Below are 22,409 nucleotides of genomic sequence, written 5' to 3' on the forward strand. Positions count from 1 at the left end.
TTTTTTTATATATATATATATAATAAATAATTTATATTAATATATTACATTTAATTGAAATTAAAGTATTATAAGTTCATCTTACCATTATCAATTGATTATTTTAATGCAATTATTTACCTAGGATTATAGCTACTTATGTTTTTAGCTTAAAATAGGTTATTATAATATAATATATATAATAATATGTAATTTAATATTTAATATTATTATAATTGGATATAATAAATAAAATTATTAATTTAAATATAAAATATTATTATTAATATAAATAATTATATTAATTATAATAATATAATTATGTAAATTATCTATAATTAGATTATTTAACAAATATATATGAAAGTTAACTTAATATAAAAAAAGAATTCATATTATTAACATATTATATTAAATTACTTAATTATATAAAATATATTTATTATATTATTTAATCTTTCTTTATTTATTAGTGAAAAGAAAGATTAAATAAGAAAGAATATAATACATTTATTGCTATACATGTTCCATATTAATCTTTAATTATATATAATAGAGAAGTTGTTGTGGTCATACATAGGGGCGTTTCTTTTTTTTTTGTTAATGTTTGTGGTTTTTTTCTTTTTTTTCTTTAAATATTTGAATCTTTTATTTTTTCCTGAATTAATAGATTTAAAATTTTCTTATTTTTTATTTTTAAAAGTTTTATTCTTGCTTGTTTATTCACTTTTTCTTTGTATTATATGTAAGTTTTGTTAGACTAAATGTTCTTTTTGCAGTAATTTGATTTAATTATCAAGTGATTTTGGATTTAGCAATTGATTTAGTATCGGCATAATTCGTGCCAGCAGCCGCGGTTATACGATTGATACAAGTGAATATTATTGGTTAAAACAGTTGTTTATATTATTAGGGTTGAAATATAAATTTGTAAGGTGAAATGTTAAAATTTATTTGTGGCCCTTTTTATGAATCTGTGAAATTTAAATAATAAACTAGGATTAGATACCCTATTATTTTAAATGTTAATTATATTTACCAGGGTACTATTAGTTAAGGTCTTTAAACCCAAAGAATTTGGCGGTATCTCATTCCATTCAGAGGAACGTACCCCATGATTGATAATACACGATTTACTCTACTTAATTTATTTGTTTGTATATCTCCGTTATCAGAGAATATTTTTAGAGATATAATTCTCAAGATTTATAATTATAAAATATTTCAGGTCAAGGTGCAGCTTATAGTTAAGAGGAGGTGGGTTACAATAGATTTTTGTTTATAACGGATTTGATAGTGAAATACTGTTAATGAAGGTGGATTTGATAGTAATTTAATTTATTTAATTTAACTGATATTGGCTCTGAGATGTGTACACATCGCCCGTCGCTCTCATTATTGATTATTCTATTTTATTTTAAAGTAGCTTCAATTTAGATGAGATAAGTCGTAACATAGTAGATGTACTGGAAAGTGTATCTAGGAAGAGTTTCAAGATATAACTTATTAGTAAAGTGTTTCATTTACACTGAAAATTTTTCTGTGCAAATCAGGATATCTTGATTATTTATTTTATTATATTTATTTTTTGTTTATTTAATTATTTAATATAAATAATTTTATTGTATTTTTGTCTTAGTATATTTTATAGAATTGATTTTTTAAATTATAGTTTATTGGTAATGTAAGTGTTTTATGAAATATTATTTTAAATTTTTTTAAGTAGATTTTATTTATTGTACCTTTTGTAACAGGGTTTATCAAAATTTTAGTATTTATTTTACTTGTCTCGATTTGGGTTGATTTATAAATAATTTATAGTTAATGTATCATAATTATTATTAAAATATTTATAGAAATGAGATGTTAATCGTTTCCCAATATATCTAGTTTCTTAACAAAAAATTTAATTTTTTAAAGTTATTTGTTTTTATTTAATTTTTTAAGTAAAAATATTAACTTATTTATTCTATAAGGGATAAGCTTTAAAGTTAATAACCTATAATTTATTTTATAGAAATATAATAGTAAGCTTTAAACCAGCTATCTTTAAGATTACGTTTTAGTTCATTATTTTTTATTTTGATTTTATAAATATTTTAGGTTTTTTATTAAGATTATTAATTTAATTTTATAATTTTTGTAATAATGATAGAATTAGTATATTTATTTGTATGAAATTTTTACCTTGTGAACTTATTATAAGGAACTAGGCAAAATTGATTTCCGCCTGTTTATCAAAAACATGTCCTCTTGTTTGTATTTTGAGGTCTGGCCTGCTCACTGAGCGTATTTTTAAAGAGCCGCGGTATTTTGACCGTGCAAAGGTAGCATAATCATTAGTCTCTTAATTAGTGGCTGGAATGAATGGCTTGACGAGAAATCAACTGTCTCTTAATAAATTTTTGAATTTAACTTTTGAGTCAAAAGGCTTAAATTCTTCTTTAGGACGAGAAGACCCTATAGAGCTTGACATTTTACTTTTATATAGTTTTTTGTTTGTCTTTCTATATTTAATGATGATGTTTTGTTGGGGTGACATGAAGAATAGATAAACTCTTCATTATTATATCATTTATTTATGTTTGTTATTTTGATCCATAATTTATGATCATAAGATTAAGTTACCTTAGGGATAACAGCGTAATTGTTTTTGAGAGCTCATATCGACAAAGCAGATTGCGACCTCGATGTTGGATTAAGAAAAATTTTGGGTGCAGGAGCCCAATGATTAGGTCTGTTCGACCTTTAAATTCTTACATGATCTGAGTTCAGACCGGCGTGAGCCAGGTCGGTTTCTATCCTAAGATTGTTAATCCATATTAGTACGAAAGGACCATATGGTTAAAATATTTTTTGTTATATTGATTAATATTAATTTATTTACTAGTTTGACAGATTAATGTGTTGAATTTAGAATTCATTTATGTAGATTTTTTCTACAAATAGTATTGATACTTTATGATTTATTTATATTTATTTTGAATTTTCTTTTATTGGTTATTTGTGTTTTAATTAGTGTTGCCTTTTTAACTTTATTAGAGTGTAAGGTTTTAGGTTATATTCAGATTCGAAAGGGTCCAAATAAGGTAGGTTTTGTTGGAATTCCTCAGCCATTTAGAGATGCTATTAAGTTAATTTGTAAGGAGCAGCCAATTCCTATTATATCTAATTACCTACTTTATTATTTTTCCCCTGTTTTTAATTTAATGATTTCTTTAGCCGTTTGAGTAATTTTTCCTTATTTAACTTATATGTGTTCTTTTTCTTATGGATTTTTATTTTTTTTATGTTGTACTAGATTAGGTGTTTATACTGTTATAATTGCTGGTTGATCTTCTAATTCAAATTATTCATTATTAGGTTCTCTTCGTTCTGTTGCTCAAACAATTTCTTATGAAGTTAGTTTAGCTTTAATTTTATTGTCTTTAATTATTTTAATTGGTAGTTTTAATATGTTTGATTTTATAAACTATCAGCTTTATTGTTGATTTATTATTATTTCTTTTCCTTTAGCTTTAGCTTGTTTTGCTTCTTGCTTAGCTGAAACTAATCGTACTCCTTTTGATTTTGCTGAAGGGGAATCTGATTTAGTTTCAGGATTTAATATTGAGTATGGTGCGGGTGGTTTTACTTTAATTTTTTTAGCTGAAAATACTAGAATTGTCTTCATAAGAATGTTATTGGCTTTAATTTTTTTGGGCGGTGATTTTTATTCTTTTATATTTTTTATTAAGCTTGCTATTATATCTTTTGGTTTTATTTGGGTTCGTGGAACATTACCACGGTTCCGTTATGATAAATTAATGTACTTAGCTTGAAAAAGTTTTTTACCTTTATCTTTGAATTTTTTTATTTTCTTTGTTGGTTTAAAGATTTTATTTATCTCATTTGTTTAGTGAAATTTTTTGAGAAAAGTTAATAGAAGAGTTAAACTTCTAATTTTATGTTTTCAAAACATATGCTTTTCCTAAGCTAATTAACTTTATTCCTTAATTAATTTATCTCATGCGTTTGCGACATGGAAATTAATTAAGAAATATGTGAAGTAAATAATTGTTAAGATTTGACCTGTTATAATATAAGGTTCTTCAACAGGTCGTTTACCAATTCACGTTAGTAAGCATACAACAACTACTATAATTCAGAATAATATTTGATTAATAGGGTAAAATTGAATGCCTCGGAATGGTGTTTTATTATAAAATGGTAAAATTATTAAGATTCTAATTGATAAAAATAATGCAATAACACCTCCTAACTTATTAGGGATAGATCGTAGAATTGCATATGCAAATAGGAAATATCATTCTGGTTGAATGTGAATTGGTGTTACTAATGGGTTGGCAGGTACAAAGTTATCTGGATCTCCTAATAGGTAAGGATTAATTAAACATAGTATAATTAATAATGATGTTATTATTACAAATGTAATAGAATCCTTAAAGGTAAAGTATGGATGGAATGGAATTTTTTCAATATCTCCATTTAGTCCAAGAGGATTATTAGATCCTGTTTGGTGAAGAAAAAATAAATGAATTGCTGCTATAGCAGCAATAATAAATGGTAATACAAAATGGAATGTGAAGAATCGATTTAATGTTGCATTATCAACAGCGAATCCTCCTCATACTCATTGGACTAAATCTGTTCCTAAGTATGGGATTGCTGATAATAAATTAGTAATTACTGTTGCACCTCAAAAAGATATTTGGCCTCAGGGTAAGACATATCCTATAAATGCAGTTGCTATAACTAAAACTAAAATCACTGTACCAATTATTCAGGTATGTATATATATATATAAGATCCATAGTATATTCCCCGTCCTACATGTAAGTAAATACAAATAAAAAATATAGATGCTCCATTTGCGTGTAAGGTTCGGATAATTCAACCATTATTTACGTCTCGGCAGATGTGTACTACACTACTGAATGCTATTTCAATATTTGATGTATAATGTATAGCTAAAAATAGTCCAGTTACGTATTGAATTACCAAACATAACCCTAATAGGGATCCAAAATTTCATCAAAATGAAATATTTGTTGGGGCAGGTAAGTCAATTAAAGAGTTATTAATAATTTTAATTAAAGGATGTCTTAATCGTAAGGGTTTATTCATTAGTAATTATCTTATTTTACGAATAGGTCCCTGATTAATATTGGTGATTTTAACAACTGCTAGTAGTGCTAAAAATAAATAAATTATTATTATTATTGTAATAATGAATGTTGGTCTATTATATAATTTTTCTAAAGATATTGTTATTTCTTGATAATTGATTGAATTATCAATATTTATAGTTTCGGTGTTTTTGAAAAAGTCTATAAATATAGATATATCTAGAATAATTAATATTAATATGATAAATACTCACATTATTAATGTAATAATTATAGTGATTGATTTAGGCTGAAATATTTCGTTTGATGCAATTCTTGTAATGTAAATAAATAATACTAGTATACCACCAAGAAATGTTAAAAATAAAATATATGATAATCAATATCTTTCTATTATTGTTCCTGTTATTAATCCAACTAGGAAGGTTTGAAGGATAATAAAAAGCATAATTGATATTGGGTGTCTTAATTTAATAAAATTAATATTTATTACATTTGATAATGATATAATTATTATTTTGATCATTTCAGGGGTTACTTTATTTAAAATACCGGTTTTGGGGACCGATGGTGGAAGCTTTTCCACCTCTGAAGTTTTAAAAGTGGGGGCTGGACTTATTTCCGGTTTACAAGACCGGCGTTTTTTTTAAACTATTAAAACTAATGTTTATATTCTCTATTTTTACTTCTTTATTGATTTATTTTGCTGGTGTTTATGTTTTTTCTTCTAAACGTAAACATTTATTAATGGTTCTTTTGAGATTAGAATACATTGTTCTTTCTTTATTTATGTTAGCTATTGTTTTTCTTATTGAGTTTGATTATGATTATTTTTTTCCTGTTATTTTTTTAGTTTTTTCTGTTTGTGAGGGTGCTTTAGGTCTTTCTATTTTAGTTTCAATAATTCGTTCTCATGGTAATGATTTTTTTAATTCTTTTGGTTGATCTTTATGTTAAAGTATTTATTTATAACTATTTTTTGATCCCTCTTTGTTTATTAAATAATTGTTGATGGTTGGTTCATTCTTTAATGTTTCTGTCGGGTTTTGTTTTTATAATTTGTGTTTATTCATATGCTGATTTGAATATAATTAGATATTATTTTGGTATTGATTATTTTTCTTTTAGTTTAATTTTACTTAGTTTTTGGATTTGTTCTTTAATAATCACTGCTAGAGGTTCAGTTTATTTAAGTTCATATCATTCTAATTTTTTTGTTTTTATGGTTTTGATTTTAATAATTACGCTTTATTGTTCATTTGCTAGATTAAGTCTTCTTTCTTTTTATATTTTTTTTGAGGCTAGATTAGTTCCTACTTTACTTTTAATTTTGGGTTGGGGTTATCAACCTGAGCGTTTGCAGGCTGGTGTTTATTTAATTTTTTATACTTTGGTTGCTAGATTACCTTTATTATTAGTTTTATTTAAGGTTTATGATTTTTCTAATACTTTATATTTTCCTTTATTGGTTGATTTTGGTTCTTATTATTTTATGTTTTATGTATTTATAATTTTGGCTTTTTTAGTTAAGATACCTATGTTTTTGGTTCATTTATGACTTCCTAAGGCTCATGTAGAGGCCCCTATTTCAGGTAGAAAAATTCTTGCTGGTGTTTTATTAAAGTTAGGTGGTTATGGTATTTTTCGTGTTATAAAGGTTATTTCTTATTTGGGTTTAAAGTTTAATTATTTTTGATTGTCTTTAGGTTTACCTGGGGGTGTTATTGTAAGATTTATTTGTTTTCGTCAGGTTGATGTAAAGTCTTTAATTGCATATTCTTCTGTTGCTCATATAAGAATGGTTATTGGTGGATTGATGACTATGAATTGATGAGGTTGTGTAGGTTCTCTTTCTCTAATGGTTGGTCATGGTTTATGTTCTTCTGGTTTATTTTGTTTATCTAATATTATTTATGAACGTTTAGGTAGACGAAGATTATTAATTAACAAGGGTATAATTAATTTGATGCCAAGAATGGCTTTATGATGATTTCTTTTAAGATCATCAAATATGGCTGCTCCTCCTTCTTTAAATTTGGTAGGTGAAATTAGATTATTAAATAGAATTATATCTTGATCTTCTTTTAGATTCTTTACTTTGATTTTTTTATCTTTTTTTAGAGCTGTTTATACTTTGTATATATATTCTTATTCTCAGCATGGGAATTATTATTCTGGTGTTTATACTTGTTCTCTTGGTTATTTTCGTGAATATCATCTTTTATTTTTACATTGATTGCCTTTAAATATTCTCTGTTTAAAGGATGAATATTTCTTTGTTTAGTTTGCTTAAGTATTTTAATTAAAAATATTGTTTTGTGGAATCAATGATATGAAGTTTTTCATCTTAGGCCGTGAATTTATTTTCTATTTGTTCTTTGAGTTTTTTTCTTTGTTTATTTCGAGAACTATAATTTTTATTTTAGGTATTTATTATTTAATAATTGATTATAGAGTTTTTGTTGAGTGAGAGCTTTTCAATTTAAATGGTTCTATAGTTGTTATAACTTTAATTTTGGATTGAATATCTCTTATTTTTATATCTTTTGTTATATATATTTCTTCTTTGGTTATTTATTATAGAGAGGATTATATATCTGGTGAAAAGAATATAAATCGTTTTATTATTATTGTTTTAATATTTATTCTTTCTATAGGTTTTTTAATTATTAGTCCTAACTTAATTAGAATTTTATTAGGTTGAGATGGTTTAGGTTTAGTTTCGTATTGTTTAGTTATTTATTATCAAAATGTAAAATCTTATAGTGCTGGTATATTAACTGCACTTTCTAATCGTATTGGTGATGTTGCTATTTTAATTTCTATTGCATGAATGTTAAATTTTGGTGGTTGAAATTATATTTATTATTATGATTTTATTTCTAATTCTTTTGAAATAAAGCTCATTACTATATTAATTGTTTTAGCAGCTATAACTAAGAGAGCTCAGATTCCTTTCTCTTCATGACTTCCTGCTGCTATAGCAGCTCCTACTCCTGTTTCTGCTTTAGTTCATTCTTCTACTCTTGTTACTGCTGGTGTTTATTTATTAATTCGTTTTAGACCAATATTGGATACCTATAATTGTGGTTGATTTTTACTTTTAATTGGTTGTATAACTATATTTATGGCTGGATTGGGCGCTAATTTTGAGTTTGATTTAAAGAAGATTATTGCTCTTTCTACTTTAAGACAACTTGGTTTAATAATAAGAATTTTGGCTATAGGTTATCCAAAGCTTGCATTTTTTCATTTATTGGCTCATGCTTTATTTAAGGCATTATTATTTATATGTGCAGGTTCAATAATTCATAATTTGAAGGATTCTCAGGATGTTCGTTTTATAGGATCAATTGTTAATTTCATACCTTTAACTTCAGTTTGTTTTAATGTTTCTAGTTTATCTTTGTGTGGAATACCTTTTTTAGCGGGATTTTATTCAAAGGATTTAATTCTTGAGATGGTTTGTTTAAGATGAATTAATTGTTTAATTTTTTTTCTTTATTTTTTTTCTACTGGTTTAACTGCTTCTTATTCTTTTCGTTTGTTTTATTATTCAATATCTGGTGATAATAATTTTTATTCTAGATTTTCTTTTGATGATAAGGGTTATTATATTTCATTTGGAATAATTGGTCTATTGTTTGTTGCTGTTTTTGGTGGTAGTCTTTTATCTTGATTAATTTTTCCTATTCCTCATGTGATTGCTTTACCTTATTATTTAAAGTTTTTAACTATTACAGTTGTTATTTTAGGTGCTTATTTAGGTTATCTGATTTCTAATTTTGTATTTTTCTCATAATTTATTTTCTTTAAGTATACTTTCTTTTGTTAGATTTGCTGGTTCTATATGATTTATACCTTTTCTTTCAACTAAGTTTATTAGATATATTCCTTTAAAAATAGGTTATTATTCATCTAAGTCATTTGATTATGGTTGAGGTGAATTACTTGGTGGTCAAGGTTTATATAGATTATTTATTTATTTAATTGGTTATATTCAAGGTTGATATGATTCTAATTTCAAGATTTATCTTTTAACTTTTATTTTTTGAATATTTATTTTGGTAATATTGTTTTTCGTTTACTTAAATAGCTTATAATTAGAGCGTGACACTGAAGATGTTAAGGAAGTATTTTTACTTTTAAGTATTTATAAATATAGATATATTATTTTTACAGTGAAAATGTAATGTTTTATTTAAACTATATAAATTTTAGAAATGTTAACGGAGTTTAACCGCTAATATAAAAAGTTTGCAGCTTTCATATTGGCTTTACATTTCCTTAATTGGAACTATTATAGTTCAATTATATTATTAACAGTAATACGCCTCTTTTTGGCTTCAATTAATAAGAATAAGGGTAGTACATACCAATCTTCCAGGTCGAAACTGACTGCAATATTTCGCTTCTTATTCTATTTAAGGTTGATTGATAATATCAATACTTTTTGAATGCAACCCAAATGTTATATTTAACTACAACCCTTTATTCTGCTCATTGTAATGCTCCTTGGTTTCATTCATGGTATAGTCCTCCTAATAGAACTAGAATAAAAAATATTGTTGATACTGTTCAGATTATAATGTCTGAAGTTTTAAAAATAATTACAATTGTTAGAATTAGTGCAATTTCTACATCAAAAATTAAAAAGATTACTGCGATTAGGAAGAATCGTATTGAGAATGGTATTCGTGCTGATCTTTTTGGATCAAACCCACATTCAAATGGTGATCTTTTTTCTCGATCATTAATTAATTTTTTTGATAGTGTTGTTGCCAGGATTATAACAATTATTGGAATAATAAATCTAATGAAAACTCTTGTTGATAGAATTAGAATTGTTTTTCTTGATTTATATCAAGCTTTCTGATTGGAAGTTAAATGTACTATTTATACTAGAAAAACAATTATCTACCTCATCAATAAATAGAGATATATAAGAATAATCATACTACGTCTACGAAGTGTCAGTATCATGCTGCTGCTTCAAATCCAAAGTGATGTCTTGGTGAAAATTGATTTATTGAGTGTCGAAGTAGACATGTTGATAAAAAGATTGTTCCAATAATTACGTGTAAACCATGGAATCCTGTTGCAACAAAGAATGTTGATCCATAAACTGCATCTGCAATGGTAAAAGGTGCTTCTCAATATTCATATGCTTGAAGTATTGTAAAGTATAGTCCTAATAACACTGTGAAGAATAATCCTTGTAGTGCTTGAGTATGATTAGATTCCATTAAACTATGATGTGCTCATGTTACTGTTACTCCTGATGCTAAAAGAATAGCTGTATTAAGTAATGGAATTTGTATAGGGTTAAAGGGTTGAATTCCTATTGGAGGTCATAGTATTCCTAGTTCAATTGTTGGTGCTAATCTTCTTCTAAAGAATGCTCAAAAAAAAGAAACGAAAAATAATACCTCTGATGCAATAAATAAAATTATTCCTCATCGTAATCCAATTGATACAAATCCTGTATGTAATCCTTGATATGTTCCTTCTCGTACTACATCTCGTCATCATTGAATTATAGTTAGTAGGGTAATTCCAAATCCAATTATGAATAAGTTAATATTAAATAGGTGGAATCATTTTGCTAGTCCTGATACTAGGACTATTGCTCCAATTGCTCCTGTTAATGGTCAAGGTCTATAGTCTACTAAGTGGAATGGGTGGTTTGAGTGAGTTGTTAACATAGGTTTAATATACTTCTCTAGAATATAGAGTTCTTAGGATTGAGAAAACATAGGCTTGAATTATTGCTACTGCTGATTCTAGAATTAATAGAAGTATTTGTCCAATAATTAGTAATGAGATTAAGTTTATTGCTATAGATGGTCCTGTGTTTCCTAATAAGGTTAATAATAAGTGTCCTGCAATTATATTTGCTGCCAACCGTACTGCTAATGTACCTGGTCGAATAACATTACTAACTGTTTCAATTAGTACTATAAATGATATTAATGCAGGCGGTGTACCTTGTGGTACAAGGTGTGTAAATATATGATTAGTATGGTTAATTCATCCAAATAATATAAATCTTAGCCATATAGGTAGGGCAATTGCAAATGTTAATGCTAAATGTCTTGTTCTAGTAAAAATATAAGGGAATAATCCTATGAAATTGTTAAATAATATTATAATAAAAATTGAGATGAAAATGAATGTTGTTCCATTAAATGATTTTGGTCCAAGAAGTGTTTTAAATTCATTATGTAAGGTTAAATTTAGTTTATTTCAGATAATGTTAATTCGTGATGGTGTAAGTCAAAATAGTGATGGGATTAATAATAGTCCTAGAAATGTTCTAGTTCAATTTAATGATAAATTAAAGATGTTAGTTGATGGGTCAAATGTTGAGAATAGATTTGTTATCATTTTCAATTTAAGTTTTTTATTTCAATTGTTCCTTTTTCTGCTCTTTTAATAAGGTTAGGTTTAAATGAGAAGAAGTTTATTTGATTAAACAAGATTAATGTAGCTGAAAATATAATGAATAGTGAGAATCATATAAGAGGGGATATTTGAGGGATTTGGATATAATTTCCCCATCAGAAGTAGTCGTTAATTTACTATTATTTGGTTTAAGAGACCATTACTTACTTTCAGTCATCTGATGAATTTCAAGGTGTACTAATTTTTTTTAGTTACTTTAGATTGACACTCTAATGTTATTTATTTTAACTAACTCCTTAAATTATCTTAGATAATCACTTAATAAATAAATTTACTGAAGTTCTTTCAATTACAATTGGTATAAATCTGCGGTTTGCTCCACAGATTTCTGAGCATTGTCCAAAGAATAATCCAGGTCGATTTATTGTGAATGTTCCTTGATTTAACCGACCTGGCGTTGCATCAATTTTAACCCCTAATGCAGGAACTGCTCATGAGTGTAGAACATCTGATGCTCTTGTTAATACTCGTACTTCTGTATTTATTGGTAGGATTGTTCGGATATCTACATCTAGTAGTCGGAATCCACCATTTTCTAGGTCTTGTTCTGGTGTTATATAAGTGTCAAATTCTACGTCTATGAAGTCTGAATATTCATATCTTCAATATCATTGTCGTCCAATGGTTTTAATTGTAATTATTGCATCTACTGAATCATCAAGTAAATATAATAGTCGTAATGATGGAAGGGCAATAAAAATTAATGTAATTGCTGGTAAAGCTGTTCAGATTGTTTCAATTAAATGTCCATGAAGTATATTACGGTTAGTATAGGCAATAAATAATATATAACTTAGGGCATAACCTACAATTACTGTAATTAATAATAATACGACCATAGTATGATCATGAAAGAATGATAATTGCTCCATTAATGGTGAAGCTCCATCTTGAAGAGATAAATTTGATCATGTTGCCATTAATAAATATATTCTAATAAAAGGTCAAACCTTTATTTGTAGAGCTTAAATCTACTGCACTAATCTGCCATATTAGAATCTAGAGATTAATGGTAATTCTGAGTAACTATGTTCTGCAGGAGGGTTATTTTGTAGTCATTCTGTTGATCTTCTTATGTTAGCTCTAAATATAATTGCTCGGTTTGTAATCATTCTTTCTCATATAATTACAATGAATATAATGATTCCTACAATAGAAATTGTAGACCCAATTCTTGATACTACGTTTCATGATGTATATGCGTCTGGGTAGTCAGAGTATCGTCGAGGTCAAAGAATGATGTATTTAAATTTCGATCTGTTAATAATATAGTAATAGCTCCTGCTAAAACTGGAAGTGAAAGAAGGAGAAGTAATGCTGTAATAGCTACAGATCATACAAATAAAGGTGTTTGATCTAAAGTTATACTTTCTGATCGTATATTAATTGCTGTTGTAATGAAATTCACTGCACCAAGAATAGATGATACACCTGCTAAGTGCAGTGAAAAAATAGCTAGATCTACAGATGCACCCCCGTGTGCAATAGCTCCTGCTAGAGGAGGGTAAACTGTTCATCCTGTACCAGCACCATTATCTACTATAGAAGATGTAAGAAGAAGGGTTAGTGAAGGTGGTAGTAATCAAAAACTTATATTATTTATTCGTGGAAATGCTATATCTGGTGCACCAATTATTAGTGGAACAAGTCAATTACCAAATCCACCAATTTTAATAGGTATTACTATAAAGAAAATTATTACGAATGCGTGAGCTGTAATAATAACATTATAAATCTGGTCATCCCCAATTAGAGATCCGGGTTGGCCAAGTTCAGCACGAATAAGTATTCTTATTGATGTTCCTACTATTCCTGCTCATGCTCCAAATATGAAGTATAAAGTACCAATGTCCTTATGGTTTGTTGAGAATAATCATTTTTGCGGTAAGATGGCTGAATTTTAGGTGGTAGACTGTAAATCTACTTATGAGATGTTTTCTCTCTTATCATATTTAGGTCTTATATTCAATTATGATTCTAGACTGCAATTCTAGAGGTGTAAAATTTTACTAAGGCCTAAAAGATTATACTTTTAATTATAACTTTGAAGGTTATTAGTTTGATTAACTTAAGTCCTTAGTATAATGAAATTAAGGTTGATGTTGAAATCAATCCTATTGTTGAAATTATTACTGTTATAGGAAGAATGATTCTTGATTTTTGGGACTTTATCTTTATAGATCACGAATTTTCTGTGTATGATATAATTAGAGCTGAGAATCTAATACGTATATAGTAGTAGAGTGTAATTGTAGTAAATACAACTATAATAGTTATAATAGTTTTTATATTGTTTTCTATTAATGATTGTATTACAATTCATTTTGGTAAGAATCCAAGGAATGGTGGTAGTCCACCTAAAGATAATAAAGATAAGAATATTATGAATTTAATTTCGGTTTTTATATTTCTGGCTGAATAAATTTGATTTATGAAAAATAAATTTATTTGCTTAAATAATAAAACTATAATTAATCTTAATATTGAGTAAATAGTGAAGTATAGTTCTCAGATGTTTTCTCTGACTGTTAATGATATAATTATTCAACCTAGATGTCTGATTGATGAATATGCTAAAAGTTGTCGTAAGGATGTTTGATTTAAACCTCCTATTGCCCCAATAATAATTCTTAAGATAATAATTGTTCAAATAAAAGTTCTTAATTGAATAAAATAAGATAAGACCATTATTGGGGCGATTTTTTGTCATGTTATTAATGTTAAACAATTATTTCATCTTGATGCTCCTATAACTTCTGGAAATCAGAAATGGAAAGGTGCAGCTCCAATCTTTAATAATAGTCTAGATCTAATTATTATTGATGGGATAAATTCTGTTTCCCATCCCATGGGATATTTTATTTGAATCAGCAAAATTGAAAATAATAATATTGTCGATGCTATTGCTTGGACAATAAAATATTTAATTGATGATTCATTTATTATTATATTTTTATTTCTTGTTAGGAGCGGAATAAATGAAAGTAAGTTGATCTCAAGTCCTATTCAAACCCCAAATCAGGAATTTGATGAAATGGACAGGATCGTTCCTATCATTAATGTTGATAGGAAGAGAAGTTTTGTAGAGTTGTTGGTCATTAAAAAGGAGAGGATTGATACCTCTATAAATGGGGTATGAACCCATTAGCTTGTTTAGCTTACCTTTTTACATTAAGGTGTATGATGCACGTTAGTTTTTGGTACTAAAGGAGGTAGTTTAATTCTATCTTATGTAATTTTAATGAAGGTAATTTTATTTACTTTATTTACCCTATCAAGGTAACCCTTTAATCAGGCACTTCATTTATTTAATATATAAATCGAAAGTTTTTTTTTAAATTCTTTTATGTATTATTTTGTTTAATTAGGATTAATTTATCCTGCTCATTTTATTTTTTATATATATATATATAATAAATAATTTATATTAATATATTACATTTAATTGAAATTAAAGTATTATAAGTTCATCTTACCATTATCAATTGATTATTTTAATGCAATTATTTACCTAGGATTATAGCTACTTATGTTTTTAGCTTAAAATAGGTTATTATAATATAATATATATAATAATATGTAATTTAATATTTAATATTATTATAATTGGATATAATAAATAAAATTATTAATTTAAATATAAAATATTATAATGAATATAAATAATTATATTAATTATAATAATATAATTATGTAAATTATCTATAATTAGATTATTTAACTAATATATATGAAAGTTAACTTAATATAAAAAAAAGAATTCATATTAATAACATATTATATTAAATTACATAATTGTATAAAATATATTTATTATATTATTTAATCTTTCTTTATTTATTAGTGAAAAGAAAGATTAAATAAGAAAGAATATAATACAATTATTGCTATACATGTTCCATATTAATCTTTAATCATATATAATAGAGAAGTTGTTGTGGTCATACATAGGGGCGTTTCTTTTTTTTTGTTAATGTTTGTGGTTTTTTTCTTTTTTTTTCTTTAAATATTTGAATCTTTTATTTTTTCCTGAATTAATAGATTTAAAATTTTCTTATTTTTTATTTTTAAAAGTTTTATTCTTGCTTGTTTATTCACTTTTTCTTTGTATTATATGTAAGTTTTGTTAGACTAAATGTTCTTTTTGCAGTAATTTGATTTAATTATCAAGTGATTTTGGATTTAGCAATTGATTTAGTATCGGCATAATTCGTGCCAGCAGCCGCGGTTATACGATTGATACAAGTGAATATTATTGGTTAAAACAGTTGTTTATATTATTAGGGTTGAAATATAAATTTGTAAGGTGAAATGTTAAAATTTATTTGTGGCCCTTTTTATGAATCTGTGAAATATAAATAATAAACTAGGATTAGATACCCTATTATTTTAAATGTTAATTATATTTACCAGGGTACTATTAGTTAAGGTCTTTAAACCCAAAGAATTTGGCGGTATCTCATTCCATTCAGAGGAACCTACCCCATGATTGATAATACACGATTTACTCTACTTAATTTATTTGTTTGTATATCTCCGTTATCAGAGAATCTTTTTAGAGTTATAATTCTCAAGATTTATAATTATAAAATATTTCACGTCAAGGTGCAGCTTATAGTTAAGAGGAGGTGGGTTACAATAGATTTTTGTTTATAACGGATTTGATAGTGAAATACTGTTAATGAAGGTGGATTTGATAGTAATTTAATTTATTTAATTTAACTGATATTGGCTCTGAGATGTGTCCACATCGCCCGTCGCTCTCATTATTGATTATTCTATTTTATTTTAAAGTAGCTTCAATTTAGATGAGATAAGTCGTAACATAGTAGATGTACTGGAAAGTGTATCTAGGAAGAGTTTCAAGATATAACTTATTAGTAAAGTGTTTCATTTACACTGAAAATTTTTCTGTGCAAATCAGGATATCTTGATTATTTATTTTATTATATTTATTTTTTGTTTATTTAATTATTTAATACAAATAATTTAATTGTATTTTTGTCTTAGTATATTTTATAGAAATGATTTTTTAAATTATAGTTTATTGGTAATGTAAGTGTTTTATGAAATATTATTTTAAATTTTTTTAAGTAGATTTTATTTATTGTACCTTTTGTATCAGGGTTTATCAAAATTTTAGTATTTATTTTACTTGTCTCGATTTGGGTTGATTTATAAATAATTTATAGTTAATGTATCATAATTATTATTAAAATATTTATAGAAATGAGATGTTAATCGTTTCCCAATATATCTAGTTTCTTAACAAAAAATTTAATTTTTTAAAGTTATTTGTTTTTATTTAATTTTTTAAGTAAAAATATTAACTTATTTATTCTATAAGGGATAAGCTTTAAAGTTAATAACCTATAATTTATTTTATAGAAATATAATAGTAAGCTTTAAACCAGCTATCTTTAAGATTACGTTTTAGTTCATTATTTTTTATTTTGATTTTATAAATATTTTAGGTTTTTTATTAAGATTATTAATTTAATTTTAAAATTTTTGTAATAATGATAGAATTAGTATATTTATTTGTATGAAATTTTTACCTTGTGAACTTATTATAAGGAACTAGGCAAAATTGATTTCCGCCTGTTTATCAAAAACATGTCCTCTTGTTTATATTTTGAGGTCTGGCCTGCTCACTGAGCGTATTTTTAAAGAGCCGCGGTATTTTGACCGTGCAAAGGTAGCATAATCATTAGTCTCTTAATTAGTGGCTGGAATGAATGGCTTGACGAGAAATCAACTGTCTCTTAATAAATTTTTGAATTTAACTTTTGAGTCAAAAGGCTTAAATTCTTCTTTAGGACGAGAAGACCCTATAGAGCTTGACATTTTACTTTTATATAGTTTTTTGTTTGTCTTTCTATATTTAATGATGATGTTTTGTTGGGGTGACATGAAGAATAGATAAACTCTTCATTATTATATCATTTATTTATGTTTGTTATTTTGATCCATAATTTATGATCATAAGATTAAGTTACCTTAGGGATAACAGCGTAATTGTTTTTGAGAGCTCATATCGACAAAGCAGATTGCGACCTCGATGTTGGATTAAGAAAAATTTTGGGTGCAGGAGCCCAATGATTAGGTCTGTTCGACCTTTAAATTCTTACATGATCTGAGTTCAGACCGGCGTGAGCCAGGTCGGTTTCTATCCTAAGATTGTTAATCCATATTAGTACGAAAGGACCATATGGTTAAAATATTTTTTGTTATATTGATTAATATTAATTTATTTACTATTTTGACAGATTAATGTGTTGAATTTAGAATTCATTTATGTAGATTTTTTCTACAAATAGTATTGATACTTTATGATTTATTTATATTTATTTTGAATTTTCTTTTATTGGTTATTTGTGTTTTAATTAGTGTTGCCTTTTTAATTTTATTAGAGCGTAAGGTTTTAGGTTATATTCAGATTCGAAAGGGTCCAAATAAGGTAGGTTTTGTTGGAATTCCTCAGCCATTTAGAGATGCTATTAAGTTAATTTGTAAGGAGCAGTCAATTCCTATTATATCTAATTACCTACTTTATTATTTTTCCCCTGTTTTTAATTTAATGATTTCTTTAGCCGTTTGAGTAATTTTTCCTTATTTAACTTATATGTGTTCTTTTTCTTATGGATTTTTATTTTTTTTATGTTGTACTAGATTAGGTGTTTATACTGTTATAATTGCTGGTTGATCATCTAATTCAAATTATTCATTATTAGGTTCTCTTCGTTCTGTTGCTCAAACAATTTCTTATGAAGTTAGTTTAGCTTTAATTTTATTGTCTTTAATTATTTTAATTGGTAGTTTTAATATGTTTGATTTTATAAACTATCAGCTTTATTGTTGATTTATTATTATTTCTTTTCCTTTAGCTTTAGCTTGTTTTGCTTCTTGCTTAGCCGAAACTAATCGTACTCCTTTTGATTTTGCTGAAGGGGAATCTGAGTTAGTTTCAGGATTTAATATTGAGTATGGTGCGGGTGGTTTTACTTTAATTTTTTTAGCTGAATATACTAGAATTGTCTTCATAAGAATGTTATTGGCTTTAATTTTTTTGGGCGGTGATTTTTATTCTTTTATATTTTTTATTAAGCTTGCTATTATATCTTTTGGTTTTATTTGGGTTCGTGGAACATTACCACGGTTCCGTTATGATAAATTAATGTACTTAGCTTGAAAAAGTTTTTTACCTTTATCTTTGAATTTTTTTATTTTCTTTGTTGGTTTAAAGATTTTATTTATCTCATTTGTTTAGTGAAATTTTTTGAGAAAAGTTAATAGAAGAGTTAAACTTCTAATTTTATGTTTTCAAAACATATGCTTTTCCTAAGCTAATTAACTTTATTCCTTAATTAATTTATCTCATGCGTTTGTGACATGGACATTAATTAAGAAATATGTGAAGTAAATAATTGTTAAGATTTGACCTGTTATAATATAAGGTTCTTCAACAGGTCGTTTACCAATTCACGTTAGTAAGCATACAACAACTACTATAATTCAGAATAAAATTTGATTAATAGGGTAAAATTGAATGCCTCGGAATGGTGTTTTATTATAAAATGGTAAAATTATTAAGATTCTAATTGATAAAAATAATGCAATAACACCTCCTAACTTATTAGGGATAGATCGTAGAATTGCATATGCAAATAGGAAATATCATTCTGGTTGAATGTGAACTGGTGTTACTAATGGGTTGGCAGGTACAAAGTTATCTGGATCTCCTAATAGGTAAGGATTAATTAAACATAGTATAATTAATAATGATGTTATTATTACAAATGTAATAGAATCCTTAAAGCTAAAGTATGGATGGAATGGAATTTTTTCAATATCTCCATTTAGTCCAAGAGGATTATTAGATCCTGTTTGGTGAAGAAAAAATAAATGAATTGCTGCTATAGCAGCAATAATAAATGGTAATACAAAATGGAATGTGAAGAATCGATTTAATGTTGCATTATCAACAGCGAATCCTCCTCATACTCATTGGACTAAATCTGTTCCTAAGTATGGGATTGCTGATAATAAATTAGTAATTACTGTTGCACCTCAAAAAGATATTTGGCCTCAGGGTAAGACATATCCTATAAATGCAGTTGCTATAACTAAAAATAAAATCACTGTACCTATTATTCAGGTATGTATATATATATAAGATCCATAGTAAATTCCCCGTCCTACATGTAAGTAAATACAAATAAAAAATATAGATGCTCCATTTGCGTGTAAGGTTCGGATAATTCAACCATTATTTACGTCTCGGCAGATGTGTACTACACTACTGAATGCTATTTCAATATTTGATGTATAATGTATAGCTAAAAATAGTCCAGTTACGATTTGAATTACCAAACATAACCCTAATAGGGATCCAAAATTTCATCAAAATGAAATATTTGTTGGGGCAGGTAAGTCAATTAAAGAGTTATTAATAATTTTAATTAAAGGATGTCTTAATCATAAGGGTTTATTCATTAGTAATTATCTTATTTTACGAATAGGTCCCTGATTAATATTGGTGATTTTAACAACTGCTAAAATTAAATAAATTATTATTATTATTGTAATAATGAATGTTGGTCTATTATATAATTTTTCTAAAGATATTGTTATTTCTTAATAATTGATTGAAGTAATAATTTTTTTAGTTTCGGTGTTTTTGAAAAAGTCTATAAATATAGATATATCTAGAATAATTAATATTAATATGATAAATACTCACATTATTAATGTAATAATTATAGTGATTGATTTAGGCTGAAATATTTCGTTTGATGCAATTCTTGTAATGTAAATAAATAATACTAGTATACCACCAAGAAATGTTAAAAATAAAATATATGATAATCAATATCTTTCTATTATTGTTCCTGTTATTAATCCAACTAGGAAGGTTTGAACGATAATAAAAAGCATTATTGATATTGGGTGTCTTAATTTAATAAAATTAATATTTATTATATTTGATAATGATATAATTACTATTTTGATCATTTCAGGGGTTAGTTTATTTAAAATACCGGTTTTGGGGACCGATGATGGAAGCTTTTCCACCTCTGAAGTTTTAAAAGTGGGGGCTGGACTTATTTCCGGTTTACAAGACCGGCGTTTTTTTAAACTATTAAAACTAATGTTTATATTATCTATTTTTACTTCTTTATTGATTTATTTTGCTGGTGTTTAAGTTTTTTCTTCTAAACGTAAACATTTATTAATGGTTCTTTTGAGATTAGAATATATTGTTCTTTCTTTATTTATGTTAGTTATTGTTTTTCTTATTGAGTTTGATTATGATTATTTTTTTCCTGTTATTTTTTTAGTTTTTTCTGTTTGTGAGGGTGCTTTAGGTCTTTCTATTTTAGTTTCAATAATTCGTTCTCATGGTAATGATTTTTTTAATTCTTTTGGTTTATCTTTATGTTAAAGTATTTATTTATAACTATTTTTTTGATCCCTCTTTGTTTATTAAATAATTGTTGATGGTTGGTTCATTCTTTAATGTTTCTGTCGGGTTTTGTTTTTATAATTTGTGTTTATTCATATGCTGATTTGAATATAATTAGATATTATTTTGGTATTGATTATTTTTCTTTTAGTTTAATTTTACTTAGTTTTTGGATTTGTTCTTTAATAATCACTGCTAGAGGTTCAGTTTATTTAAGTTCATATCATTCTAATTTTTTGGTTTTTATGGTTATGATTTTAATAATTATGCTTTATTGTTCATTTGCTAGATTAAGTCTTCTTTCTTTTTATAATTTTTTTGAGGCTAGATTAGTTCCTACTTTACTTTTAATTTTGGGTTGGGGTTATCAACCTGAGCGTTTGCAGGCTGGTGTTTATTTAATTTTTTATACTTTGGTTGCTAGATTACCTTTATTATTAGTTTTATTTAAGGTTTATGATTTTTCTAATACTTTATATTTTCCTTTATTGGTTGATTTTGGTTCTTATTATTTTATGTTTTATGTATTTATAATTTTGGCTTTTTTAGTTAAGATACCTATGTTTTTGGTTCATTTATGACTTCCTAAGGCTCATGTAGAGGCCCCTATTTCAGGTAGAATAATTCTTGCTGGTGTTTTATTAAAGTTAGGTGGTTATGGTATTTTTCGTGTTATAAAGGTTATTTCTTATTTGGGTTTAAAGTTTAATTATTTTTGATTGTCTTTAGGTTTATCTGGGGGTGTTATTGTAAGATTTATTTGTTTTCGTCAGGTTGATTAAAGTCTTTAATTGCATATTCTTCTGTTGCTCATATAAGAATGGTTATTGGTGGATTGATGACTATGAATTGATGAGGTTGTGTAGGTTCTCTTTCTCTAATGGTTGGTCATGGTTTATGTTCTTCTGGTTTATTTTGTTTATCTAATATTATGTATTATCTATAGGAGCCGTATTTGCAATTATAGGAGGTGTCATTCAATGATATCCACTATTTACAGGATTAACTATAAATAATACATGATTAAAAATCCAATTTACAATTATATTCATTGGAGTAAATTTAACATTCTTTCCTCAACACTTCCTAGGATTAGCAGGAATACCTCGACGATACTCTGACTACCCAGACGCATATACATCATGAAACGTAGTATCAAGAATTGGGTCTACAATTTCTATTGTAGGAATCATTATATTCATTGTAATTATATGAGAAAGAATGATTACAAACCGAGCAATTATATTTAGAGCTAACATAAGAAGATCAACAGAATGACTACAAAATAACCCTCCTGCAGAACATAGTTACTCAGAATTACCATTAATCTCTATATTCTAATATGGCAGATTAGTGCAGTAGATTTAAGC

At 26.1% G+C, this 22,409-nt stretch overlaps 1 long non-coding RNA gene across 1 annotated transcript in view; it reads right to left on the bottom strand.

The window, feature by feature from the left end:
- Positions 1 to 1,692: 1,692 nt before the first annotated feature.
- Positions 1,693 to 22,409, bottom strand: part of LOC126278635 (uncharacterized) — a 76,014-nt gene continuing 55,297 nt past the window's right edge. The window contains exon 2 of the long non-coding RNA XR_007550744.1: positions 1,693 to 1,721. This is a non-coding gene — a long non-coding RNA (uncharacterized LOC126278635). The remainder of the gene's footprint in view (positions 1,722 to 22,409) is intronic.

This window comes from Schistocerca gregaria, chromosome 6 (assembly GCF_023897955.1).
Source record: "Schistocerca gregaria isolate iqSchGreg1 chromosome 6, iqSchGreg1.2, whole genome shotgun sequence".
Lineage (NCBI taxonomy): Eukaryota > Metazoa > Arthropoda > Insecta > Orthoptera > Acrididae > Schistocerca > Schistocerca gregaria.